Genomic DNA, 14,147 nt, shown 5'->3' with positions numbered 1-14,147 from the left:
ACACGAGTTAATGGGCGCTTACGATATGGTTGAACATCTTCGTCAACTGTATCAAGGTCAAGCGAGGCATGAGAGATTTGAGATCTCAAGGGCACTGTTTCAGTGCAAGATGCAAGATGGGATTCCCGTAGGCCCATATGTACTCAAGATGATTGGGTACATAGAAAACCTATAGAGGTTTGGATTTCCCCTTGGCCAAGAGCTGTCACTGACTTGATCTTGCAGTCCTTGCCAGAGAGCTACAGTTAGTTTGTCATGAATTACAACATGAACGAATTGACAAGCCACTGCCCGAGTTGCTTAGCATATTGAGAACTGCTGAGTTCAACCTTAAGAAGGTTAAGCCCAACTCTATTCTGATGGTTCAGAAATATAAGGGCAAGGGCAAGACCAAAGGCAAGGGAAAGTCCCAAGCCAAGGGCAAAGGCAAGGCACTTAAACCCAAAGGAGGGGTTGCCAAGGATGCTACCTGCTTCCACTGCGGTCAGACCGGGCACTGGAAGAGGAACTGCAAAGTTTACCTAGAAGATCTTAAAAAGAAGAGAAGTGAGACTTCCACTTCAGGTATATATGTTATAGAAGTCAATCTATCTATTTCTTCATCATGGGTATTAGATACAGGATGTGCTTCTCACATTTGTTCTAATGTGCATGCGCTGAGAAATAGCAGGGCATTGACAAAGGGCGAGGTGGACCTACGAGTAGGCAATGGAGCACGGGTTGTTGCTGTTGCTGTAGGAACTTATCATCTCTCTCTGCCCTCTGGACTTGTATTAGAATTAGATTAATGTTGTTATGTGCCTTCTTTAACTAAGAACATCATATCAGTTTCTTGTTTGGACAAGAAAAGTTTTTCATTTATAATAAAGAACAAATGTTGTTCAGCTTATTTAAATGATATGTTCTATTGTAGTGCACCTTTGATGAACGGACTCTATATTCTAGACCTTGAGAACTCTATCTATAACATAAGTACCAAGAGGTTCAAGTCAAATGACATGAACCAAACCTATCTCTGGCACTGTCGCTTAGGTAATATAAATGACAAACGCTTATCCCAGCTCCATAAAGATGGTTTGCTGGACTCATTTGATTTTGAATCATATGAGACATGCGAGTCATGCCTTCTAGGCAAGATGACTAAGACTCCCTTAGTTGACACAGTGAGAGAGCGACTGACTTGTTTGTTCTTATACATAGTGATGTATGTGGCCCTTTCAATGTCACTGCTAGAGGTGGTTATCGGTACTTCATTACATTTACTGATGACTTCAGTAGATATGGTTATGCGTACCTGATGACACATAAGTCAGAATCCTTTGAAAAGTTCAAAGAATTCAAGAATGAAGTATAAAACCATCTTGGCAAGAGTATTAAGATACTTCGATCAGATCGAGGAGGAGAATACCTTAGCCATGAGTTTCGTGACTATCTAGCTGAGTGTGGGATCCTATCCCAACTCACTCCTCCTGGAACACCACAGTGGAATGGTGTATCCGAAAGGAGGAATCGTACCTTAATAGATATGGTACGGTCTATAATGAGTCACACAGATCTTCCCATGTATCTTTGGGGCTATGCTCTAGACACAGCAGCCTTCATTCTCAACCGAGTTCCATCTAAGGCTGTAATAAAAACACCATATAGGATATGGACTGGGAGAGATGCCCAGGTGTCTTTTATGAGGATTTGGGGTTGTGAGGCTTATGTTCGACGTCAAGTCTCGGACAAACTTGGACCCAAATCTAACAAGTACTATTTCATTAGATATCCCAAGGAAATGAAGGGATATTACTTCTACACTCCCAGTCAAAACAAGGTAGTTGTGGCTAAGACTGGGGTTTTTCTAGAAAGGGACTTTGTTTCTAGAAAGACTAGTGGGAGTATGTTCGATCTTGAAGAAGTTCAAGATATGGACCATAGCACTGAAGCCTCGATGGAAGTTGAACTAGAACCATAGAGTGTTGTCGATGATGTTGTTCCACACGGAGTTGAAGAACCACAACCAGTTCAAGTAGACCTACCTCTTCACAGATCTGATAGTGTACGTCGTCAGCTTGAGAGATACTCATTTCTCTTGTCTGACCATGATGACGTTGTGCTCATTGAGGATGAGGCTACTTCCTATCAGGAAGTTGTGATGAGATCAGATTCCAAGAAATGGCTAGAGGCCATGAGATCCGAGATGGAATCCATGTACACTAACCAAGTATGGATTTTGGTTGATCCACCTGAAGGGGTCAAACCCATTGGGTGTAAGTGGGTCTTTAAGATAAAGACTGACATGGATAGACTTATTTATAAGGGTCGTTTGGTAGCTAAAGGTTTCAAGTAAATTCATGGTATTGACTATGATGAAACCTTTTCTCCAGTAGCGATGTTTAAGTCCATTCGGATTATGCTTGCTATTGCAGCATACCACTATTATGAGATCTGGCATATGGATGTCAAAACCGCGTTTCTGAATGGAAACCTGCTTAAGGATGTGTACATGAAATAACTTGAGGGTTTTTAAGATCCACAGCATACTGGCAGAGTATGCAAGCTACATATGTCCATTTATGGACTAAAGCAAGCTTCTCGGAGCTGGAATCTTCGATTCGATGATGCAATCAAATAGTTTGATTTCATCAAGAATGAAGATGAACCTTGTGTCTACAAGAAGGTTGTAGGGAACACAGTTGTCTTCCTTATATTGTATGTGGATGACATACTACTTATTGGGAAAGACATCCCTTGCTGCAGTCTGTCAAGACTTGGCTAGGAACTTGTTTCTCAATGAAGGACTTAGGTGAAGCATCCCGCATTCTTGGCATACAGATCTATAGAGATAGATCTAAGAGATTGCTTGGCCTAAGTCAGAGTACATACATTGACAAGGTACTACTACGGTTTGCCATGCAAAATTCCAAGAAGGGATTTCTGCCGATGTCACATGGTGTGAGTCTTTCGAAGACTCAATGTCCCTCTTCTAGAGAGGATTGAGACTGCATGGATCAGATCCCTTATGCATCAGCCAAAGGATCTATCATGTACACCATGCTATGTACTCGTCCTGATGTCTCGTATGCTTTGAGCATGACGTGAAGATACCAGTCAGATCCAGGTGAAAGTCACTGGATAGCAGTCAAGAATATTCTTAAGTACTTGAGAAGGACTAAAGAATATTTCTTGATATATGGAGGCGATGACTAGCTAGCTTTAAAGGGTTACAGTGATGTTAGCTTTCAAATTGACCAGGATGATTATCGATCGCAGTCTGGGTTCGTGTTTTGCATAAATGGTGGTGCTGTGAGCTGGAAGGGTTCGAAGCAGAACATAGTCGTTGATTCTACAACAGAGGCCGAGTATATTGCTGCATCAGAAGCAACAAAGGAGGCAGTTTGGATACGTAAGTTCATTACTGAGCTTGGGGTGGTTCCTAGCATAGCTGATCACATAGAACCCTATTGTGACAACAATGGAGCAATAACACAGGCCAAGGAACCTCGCTCACACCAGCGGACCAAACACATACTACGGCGCTTCCATCTCATTCGAGAGATCATCGATAGAGGAGATGTGAAGATTTGTAGAGTACCCACAGAGGCTAACATCGCAGATCCCTTGACCAAGGCTTTGGCACAGAGAAAGCATGATGGTCACACTAGGTCATTAGGCCTTAGAGCCTATACTGATTGGCACTAGTGCTAGTGGGAGATTGTTAGTTAGAGCCCTAGAGTCAATCATTTGATAATTGTTGTATGGACTCATTGTATCATATTCTTATAAAAGGCATTTGTTTATGGTTTTTATGCTTACTTGTATTGGTGCCAAATAACTAAGTATAATAGCGTCCTTGAGTAGAAGGTTCTTACCTATATCAATCGGTTAGTTGTATCGATAGTGAGATGATATAGGGAACACTACTCTTAATCATTCATAGTCAAGTATTAGCATTCAAGGACATTGTTAATGCGACGAGACTAGCATGTAGGTCAACTCAATGACTTGATCTCACAAGTCATGGATATGGAGATATCAAGTTGAAACTTGGGTATGAATTAGAGAATGTATACTGAATGACCCGCCATGAGAAAGTTTCATGGATCGTTATATGAGTGTCATATACTTTCTCATGTGACTATTAGTATGACTATTAGTCCTTGGACCTGAAGTCACCATGGTTCCCTACATAAGGAGTTGCATACTTTGGCTTCGTCAAACGTCACCCGTAACTGGGAGGACTATAAAGGCGATTACTGGGTAAGTAACAAATTATGCGGAGGGCACATACACAATTTAACCAAATATAGATTTAAACTTAATTTGATCTATCCACCATGCCACTTCCACACACATCATCATTGCCCTTCCTGCTGCTCCCCTTAATTCATCCATTCCTTGCCTTTATCTGCAGTACAAGGAACATAAAACTATAAGCCCAAAGGCTTAATGAGCTCCTTTCCTACTCATAAAACATAAAGCACATAACACAACATAGCATGTGAAACATAGCATAGCATAACATAGCATGGGGAATCATAACATAGAACATATCTTATCATATAAGAAACATAACATATCATAACATAGCATGAGGGAACATAACGTAAACATATCATCTCATATAAGAAGAATAACATAGCATAGCATAGCATGTGTGAGCATATCATGAAACATATCATATCATGTAGGCACATATCATGAGACATATCACATCCTGTAAGCATGTATCATAACTCATACCTGTTCTTAACAGTACATAAACAATAATTCATAAAATATGTGCATGTAGATGCAAGATGTATATTTTCTTTTTAAAACATGTATCATGGAATGCACATATGCATCATGTCTCTTTTAAAACATATCATATACATACTTGAACATAATATCATCATGAGGGCCCGGCTTGTACCACATACATACATAAATGCGCGCAATCCCTAGGATAGGGTAGCTAGCCCCGAACCTACTAGGGATCTAGGTCCGTTCATAGTCCGTCAACCTAGGGGCGTACTAAGGAGCCCATCCCATTTTACGAGGCATGTTTCATAGACCATCGACCTTGGGGCGCTTATGGAGCCCACCCTTGGTACAAGCTATAAAAAAAATAAAATAGCATGTCATACATATCATGTCATCATGCATATCATAGCTTATCATACATGTCATAATTTCTTGTCATATCATGAAGAGAGCTCTTGATCCCATCTTAAGGGAAGCATCTCTTTACCATTCCATGAAGAGTGCTCTTGATCCCAACTTAAGGGAAGCAACTCTTAGGCTTTTCTTCTTACATAAGCCTTCTTACCTAACATATTTGTATCATAACATAAAGCATAACATGTTATCTTCATAACATCAAGCATGGCATATCATATCATGAAGCATAGCATATCATATCATGAGCATAGCATATCATATCCTGAGCATAGCATATCATATCATGGAACATAGCTTATCTCATAATATAAGGCATAACATATCCTATCATGAGCATAGCATATCATATCATGAGCATAGCATATCATATAGTGAGCATAGCGTATCATTTCATGGAGCATAACATATATCATATCATGAAGCATAGTATATCATATCATGAAGCATAGCATATCATATCATGAAATCATACATTATGAGGAAACATAAGCATGCATAGTTGGGTTCAAAACTTTTCGCCAATCCTATTCTTCCAATCTTGGCCGAAACCTTACTAGCATGGATTCTAAACCTTGGCCACCATACAAAGCATGAAACTTAAACCAACTCTAGATAATTAGTCATACATCATAAAGAAGCATAAACAAGCATGGTTAAATTTCAAGACCTTGCTCTAAGCTCATATAATTGCTTGGCTGAACCTTAAGGTGAGTTCTAAGCATTCATTTGTACAATATGTAGCATGGAAACTTATCTAATCTTATACAAAGGATCATACAACATGTAGATCCATAACCAAGCATAATTAGGTTAGAAGAAAAAAAAAACTTAACTCTAAGCTTACACTCTACCTTGGCCGAAACCTACAAGTAGGGTTTCCATTCTTTTAGTGTACATGTGACATAATGGCTTAACCTAGCTACATACAAGGTATCATACTTCATGAATGATCATAAACAAGCATGTTTAGGCTCTAAATTTTAGCCCTAGGCCTCCTATATTCTCTTGGCTGAAACATGCAACTAGCCTTTTCATATTTTTTTATACAACATGAATCATAAAAAATCTAAGCTACCAATACACAAGGGTTCAAACATCATGAAGGAGCATAACCAAGCATGTTATCATAAAAAAAATCTTACTCTAAACTTCATTCCTATTCTTGGCCGAAACATGTGACTAGGGTTTCCATATTTTTCATACAACATGAAGCATAAAAATCTAGGCTACCAATACACAAGGGTTCATACATCATGAAGGAGTATAAACAACATGAAGCATAAACAACATATTTCCCTAAATTGCATTCTTATCCTTGGCCGAAACTTGAAGATAACTTTCTCCAAACTTTATACAACATGGAGCATGGAAAACCTAAGCTATCCACATATAAGAAAGTTTAACAAGTTTAGGAGCATAAACAATAAGTTTCCTTTTTTAAAGCCTTGCCCTAAACCCTATAACTCATCTTGGCCGAAACATTAAAAGTGAGGTTCTAGACTTTTTATTTTCAACATGAAGCATAGCTTGTAAACTTGTTAACCTAAATGACCACCAATCTAACTTGGCCGAAACTTGCAAAGGAAATCTCTAAGGTTTCAATAACGTTTACGTACGAAGAAAATCGAAAACTACTTGTACTGCAGTGTGGGGATACTCACATCCTCGCTTGATTTTCTTAGGGAAGAGACCTTGCTTGTGGAGCCTTCCTAGAGAGGAGCTTCTTGCTTGGGCTCGGCAATGGTGGGGAAATGAGCTCTTGGTCACGGTGGAGAGGAGGAAGGGAGCAAAATGAAGATTTTCCTTCATTTTCTCCTTTTATTCTAAATGAGAAGAGGAAGGAAAAATGGGTTTTTCCTTCTCTTTTCCTTTACTTCTCCTTTTAATGAAAAGAGGAAGCAAGAATCGTCTTTTCTTTTGAGAGAAAGAAGGCAACTCTAACTTCTCCTTCTAAATGGAAGAAGCTCTTTTCTTACTCTTAACTATATTGTCACTTCTCTCTCTAACAATATCTTCTCTTGGTCTATTGGTTAACACATACATGTATCTAGTAAGAGATCCAAGGTTCAAACCTTGGTCATCTCTTTTTGGTTCTATTTTTATTATTTTTACAAATTTACACATAAGGCCTATTTTTATTCATGCTAAAAATATATAAAATCTTGCTAAGTACCCTATGGGTGTTACAATAATTACATATCATTCTTGGATAACTTGATTACCTCTAGATAACCTCATCTCATCTTCAAATTAGTTAGAACATTGTGGCTATAAGGAAACAATATGTAACAACCTAAAATACAATAAACACTAAACATAGAAATGAGAATGCAAAGAGTACAAATGTTACCAAAAAAAAAAGGAAAATGACAAAAGAAATTCTTGTGAATAAAAAAATAAAAGAAAATGGATCAAAGCAAAAAAGGAAAATGCCCTAAGTTTCATCCCCTCATGACTTATCAGCAACGAGAAACATTGCATGAACACAAGGTGCACGCGACCTATCGACAGCAGGCAACATCGCGTGACCGGAAGATGCATGACCTATTGATAAACCTGATTGTCTCTCTCAAGGAATGTAACGATAGGACGATAATTCTTAGGATTAATTTGTTATTGCTTAGGGTTTTTAAAGTTAAATAGGGAGTTTGGATTTTGGATTCTAAGACTAAGATTTGAAATAGCAAAGCAAGTATGAAATCAAACCTAATGAATAAAATACAATGCAAGAATTGAGAGCTAAGTCTAACCTAACTACAATTGCAGAAATAAAAGTCAAAATGAAGTAATTAACAAAACTAAGCATGGAACAAAACCTAGAGCATTAAAGAAACCTAATCTAACTTAACCTAATTGAATTTAAATGAAGACATAAAACTTAACAATTGAAAGAGCAATACAAAGTAAGAGTTAAGTAAACTAAGATGCATCAGATTGAACCTAACTATTGAAAGAGACATTTCACCGAACACATGACATGCACGAATTAGAACCTAACTACGGAACATTTTATCAAACAAGTTGGGTGCATGAAACAATTAAAGCCAAGTGTGTGCAATCTAATTAAGGGAGATCAAGTTTGAAATAAGCATTCAATAAGAAACATACCACACATCCAACATGATAAAAGAAACAACCCAATAAATCTGATCAGGTTCAGATTATTACCCTTATCAGTAGTTTGTGGCTCTTCTGATGATGATAAATCTGTCCAACAACCCTCACCGCCTCAGAATTCACCGATACACGACAGTGACACAAATCCAAGCACAAATGGGGTCACCGCAGCAATGGATCTGCAATCCAGAAGATACCAATCTGTTGATAAGCTGTGATGGCTGTCAAACAGGGATGAGGAATAGAGATGACAACATCTCATACCTCCTTGTGGTTGGTCGGATGGCCACGGTACAATTGAAGGGGGCAACGCGTGGTAACCCCTCGTAACTGCTAATACGAAGAACAACCCTACTCTCCTGTGTACTCAGCTCTCCGACAGTGGCAGATGGAAGAGGAAGAAGTGGCAGCCGGTGAAAGAGATGGTGGCGACGCTAGATGCCCAAAATTGCAAGTACTGTGGTCGGATGCGATGACGCTGGCTGCATCTAGGGCAGAGACGCAAGGGGAAAAAGTAGAGGAGGATCGGGCTGCCTGATAGCCCAGGGAGCTTGGTGTTGGTGAGGCTCACGGATAGAAGGATTGCTGCCGGCGGTGCTCTCGTGACAATCGGCGCGGTGAGGACCTCCGCGACGAGGAGGGAAGAAGAGAAAGGTGCGCCAGTTGGAGAAGATGATGAGAAGAAGAAGAGCAGAGAGTAAACGACGCAGAGAGGAGGAAGAATCGGGGCGGCGACGAGATAAGGTGAGGAAGGGTTTGGCGATTAGGGAGGAATAGGGCACGGTGAGGAATTATAAATTTTGATTAATTAAATTAGGAAACTAGGTTTATTTTAATTAAATCCTAAGTAATTTCTTTTATCAACTCCTATTTAAATTAGGTATTCCAAACATGCCTTTCTCAAGCCGCAAATGCATCCCCTCCAATTTTACGAGCTCCGAAAAATTTCTAGAAAATGTATAAAAGATTCCTAAAATTTTTGTTAAAATTATTCCCCAATTAAACTTTATTATTTAATTATTATTATTATTATTTTATTACCATATTTTACAATAATACTGAACAATTATTAGTAAAAAATAATAAAAATAACAAGAATTCAGGGACTATAGGGTGGACGACCTCACGGTCGCATGAGGGGGATAATTGAAAAGGTCGCGAATCTTGTGGCCTTGAGAAGTAACTGTAGACAACCTCAAGTGGTTGCGAGCGACCTCACAACTACGGTCGACCTCACAACTGCGAGCGACCTTGCAGCCGTATGAGATGGCCACCAAGCACGAGAAAAAAAAATCAGAGGCGGGGGAAAAAGAATTCGTACCTACTCTGACAAAGACAAAGACAAATTAGGACGAGGAGAAAGGGTTAGAAAACCTAATTCATATTTATTTTTTTTATAAAAATTTATATATAATTTCATAATAAATTTGGTTTAAATTCTTTCTTAAAGTTTGTTCATATATTATATTTTATCAAAGGGAACATATTTACAATTTCGTGTGTCTGATTTATATAAATATAAAATAAATTTTATTTTCATTTAAAATTTTCATTAAATGTTTAAACGGTCACAAATTCCGTTTATAATCCATATTTATTTTTTTAAAAAAATTTATACATAGCTTCATATCAAAATTTGTTTTAAATTTATCTTCAAATATTATATTTCATTAAAGTTAAACAAATTAATTATTATGTAACAAATCTGTATCTGATTTATATAAATTTGAAATAGATTTTATTTTCATTTTAACCTTTAATTAATTTATAAAATGAAATTTGTCATAGAAATTATACAGTCTCAAATTCTGTTTATAATTCATATTTATTTTTATTTATAAAAATTTATATGAAATTTTGTTTCAAATTTTTTTTAAAATTCTGTGTTAATTTTTTTAAAAAATATATAATTTATTAAAATGAAACAGATTAATAATTCTGTATTAAATCTGTCTCTGATTTATATAAATCTGAAATAGATTTTATTTTCGTTTTAACTTTTAATTAATTTATAAACGAAATTTGTCACAGAAATTATATAGTCTCAAATTCTGTTTATAATTCATATTTATTTTTATTTATAAAAATTTATATGTAATTTCATTTCAAATTTGTTTTAAATTCTGTCTTAATTTTTTAAAAAAATATATAATTTACTGAAATGAAATGGATTAATAATTCTGTATTAAATATATCTCTAATTTATATAAATCTGAAACAAATTTTATTTTTGTTTTAAAAATCCGTTTCTGAAGTCTTATTTTCTTATAGTGATTGAAGGTCATTTGAAATCCTAAGAATCGCAAAATATTTGGTCAAAACATAAGAATTTAAAATAATATTGATTCCTCAAACAATATCATTTAAATTCACCAACATCTCAAAACACCGTGAATTTTGTATGCCACGATAGTGCGGACATATACAAATTCAAACATTTGTAAGAGGGAGGTTTACCTATTAATTTTATTATCTTGTCAACCTAACTTTTTGACAAATAAAATTTATACTTGGTTTTTCTTCGATCACACAAATAATAGCAATGACTCCAATGGGGAGGATACTATTAAATGCTCCTAAGTGTATATCATTACTTGATTCTTAGTCCATTAAATAGGATTGTGCCCCTTCATATGGAGAAGATCACACAAATCTAAATAATTTCCTATAATCATCCATAAAAGAAGTTTGATCTTGTGATCCGCAAACAAACTCATCCGATGTAGAGGAAGACACTCAGAGCCAACGCGCAAGTTTGAATGCATCACTTACAAACCAGTAATGGAGACCGTGAAATTTAAATAATTCCTCTCCCACTTAGTTATTTAAAAATGAGAAATTTTAACATACATAGACACGCAGCATATATAGACTGCATAAAAGGTAATAAATATGAAAACTAATTTTTCAACTATTATGTCCTCATCTATAGTTGTCCTCCATATGGCGCTAACCCTAGTCATCGCCAACCCTGATTGTCGGCCCTAGGGTTCATGTCGTTGCGTCCTTCTTGCTTCCTTTTCCACCGCGCCTCCGATCCTCAAGATAGCACCACGCATAGCAAGGAGACGAGCCGCAACAAAATAAAATTTTACATTTATCGATCCTATATTCCACAAGAGAATGTACATATAATCTGATCGAATAAAATGTAAAATCCTAAAAACTAATACAGCTCCTGCTGTATTTAATAATTATAATCATGCACACACATAAAATACCCTCGATATGCCTGAGGGTCCAATCACACACAAATACAATAGGGACATAATAGTTGGGACTAGGATGCCTGCAACCACAGAGTTAATCTATTTTCACATTCTACTATTATCCTGCTTAAATTTATGTATGAAAAGTGCATAATTTAACTGAAAACCAAACACACAGAGGTAGAAAACTAGCTCTAATACCAATTGTTGGATGCTACTTAGAATTCCATTCTGCTTCCCCTGTACAAAAATTTGTACAAGCACAGACCTTTCCTAACAACCTATGTGTTCCTCATGAGTTAAACTTGAATTGGAAATGGAACTTAACATATTTACTTCGAGTTCAACTCATGTGTTCTTCAGTAGTTAAAACTTGGATTGCAAACGATACTTAACATTATTAATCCAAGTTCATCCCATGTTACAAAAGTTGATTAAATATCTATTTCAAGGATTAGCTTCCAGGTTAAACATGGCGAGGCACTTGACCTTCTTGGGTATGGGATCATCCACCACTTCCTAGACAAAGCATTTCAAAGAAATTGTATATTTAAACTTCTTACAGTAACCCTAGGTTTAACTATAAAGATCTCAATAGAAGCACAATATCTAAACACTACATCAAAACAAAAAAAATGAAACACAAAATCACTAGCCTCTTGTGTTGGTATTTCAGGATCCATACAAAGAAAAACTAGTTTCACTGCGAAATTAAGAACTAGTTGTACCTTTCTTTGTAAACAAAAACCTCTTGATCTTCTGTTGTATTCCTCTCCTCCTCTTGGACGTCGTGGGGGCGACGATCTACCAAGATGAAATCCACCCAAACAACTTCTTCTCTTCCAAGAAATTCAGCCACCAGGGAAACCAAAATAGGAAACTTCCTTCTCTTCTTCTTCCTCTCCAAGCAACCGGCCACAAGAAGATACCACTTGATGTGTCGCCGGCCCTAAGGAAGAAAACAAGGTGAAGAGGCCTCCTTCTTCTTCTTCTTCTCCACCAAACAACCGGCCACCAAGGATGAAGAGAGATGCCGCCGACCTCAAGGGAGAAAGGGAGAAAAAGGGTCGGCCACCAAGGAATAGAAGAGGAAACTTAGGTTGTGTGTTACCCCATAAGACACCATCTACCTCTCTTTTATAATCCTTGGTCATGGCAAAAAAGAAAATTTTAATAATAATTAAAATCTCTCTCTTTTAAATTTCCTATTGTGATGGTTACAAAAGGAAAGTTTTAAAATTAATCTCTCTCTTTTAAACATTGTAGATGACTAAAAAAAAAGGAAGGATTAAAATTAAAACTTTTCTTTTAAATCATGGTTACAAAAAAAGAATGTTTTACAAAATTAAAATCTCTCTTTTAAACACTACAAATAAGAATAGATTTTAACAAAATTAAAATCTCTCTTTTAGTCCTTTGTAGATAGCTTTAAAAGTAAAGATTTTAAAATTTAAAACTCTCTTTTAAAAGTATGTGGATGGCTATAAAAGGAAATATTTTAATAAAAATAAAATCCCTTTTAATCCTAGTGGTCGACCCCTAGCTTGGGCACCAAGCCATGCTTTGGCCAGCCACTTCTTGTGCTCCAAGCTAATGCTTGGCTGGCCCCCTTGCACCAAGCAAGGATGTGTCCAGCCCATTACTTGGGTAAGAAGTAGTCTTGGTGGATATAAGGCTTTATAGAGGCTACAATAGGGACCGAGAGGAGAAATTGGTTTTGGCCTCCCGATGAGCTTGAGCTTCCTATGTTCGAACCGAACACCCAACTCAAGTTCATTAATAGTAACTCATACCACTAAAGAGTTATTATTGAACTACCGTACCAATATCATATTACATTATGAGCTCCTTCTTATTATGAGTACATTCATCTCCCTATGTTTAAGATATCGAATGCCCATTAATTAAACGAGTTACTAACAACTCATTTAATTAATATCTAGCTCCAAGAGTAGTATCACTCAACTTCATTATCATGTTGCACTAAGTCCACATGTAGGGTTTACATGACAATCCTTATAAGCTCCTTAAGGGGACATCATCAACCTAGATAACTAGGACACAGTTTCCTTCTATAATCAACAACATACTATATAAATAATATTATTTCCCATCTTATCGGGCCTATTGATTTAACCAATAAATCTCACCCATTGATAAATTTAAAAAATAAATATTAAGTATATGTGCTTTTTATTATATTAGGATTAAGAGTACGTATATCCATAATAACAGAGGTTATGTTTTTTAATGTAGTCAGTATAAAAGGAACAACCTCAAATGGTCCTACTCAATACACACATAGTGTACTAGTGTAATTTTATAGTCAAGATAAACTAATACCAAATTACACTACAACCATTCCAATAGTTTATCCCAATCCATCTTGGTTGTGAGCTACTATTTATAATCTATAAGGAACTGATAACATGATCTTCTGTGTGACACACCATGTTATCTACAATATAAATTAAATGGATAACTACATTTAACATAAATGCAGACATTTGACCAATGTGATTCTTATTACAAAATAAATGTTCATACAAAAAGCAAGGCTTTTAGTCTACATCCTAACACCACTAGGGTGTAGAATAGATAGTGGGCGCATGACATCTCTAGCATAATGGTCAGGGGTCGATTCTCAAGAACTGACGACTTGGGGTTTACCCC

This window comes from Zingiber officinale, chromosome 9A (assembly GCF_018446385.1).
Source record: "Zingiber officinale cultivar Zhangliang chromosome 9A, Zo_v1.1, whole genome shotgun sequence".
NCBI classification, from domain to species: domain Eukaryota; kingdom Viridiplantae; phylum Streptophyta; class Magnoliopsida; order Zingiberales; family Zingiberaceae; genus Zingiber; species Zingiber officinale.
This window is presented reverse-complemented; position numbering follows the sequence as displayed.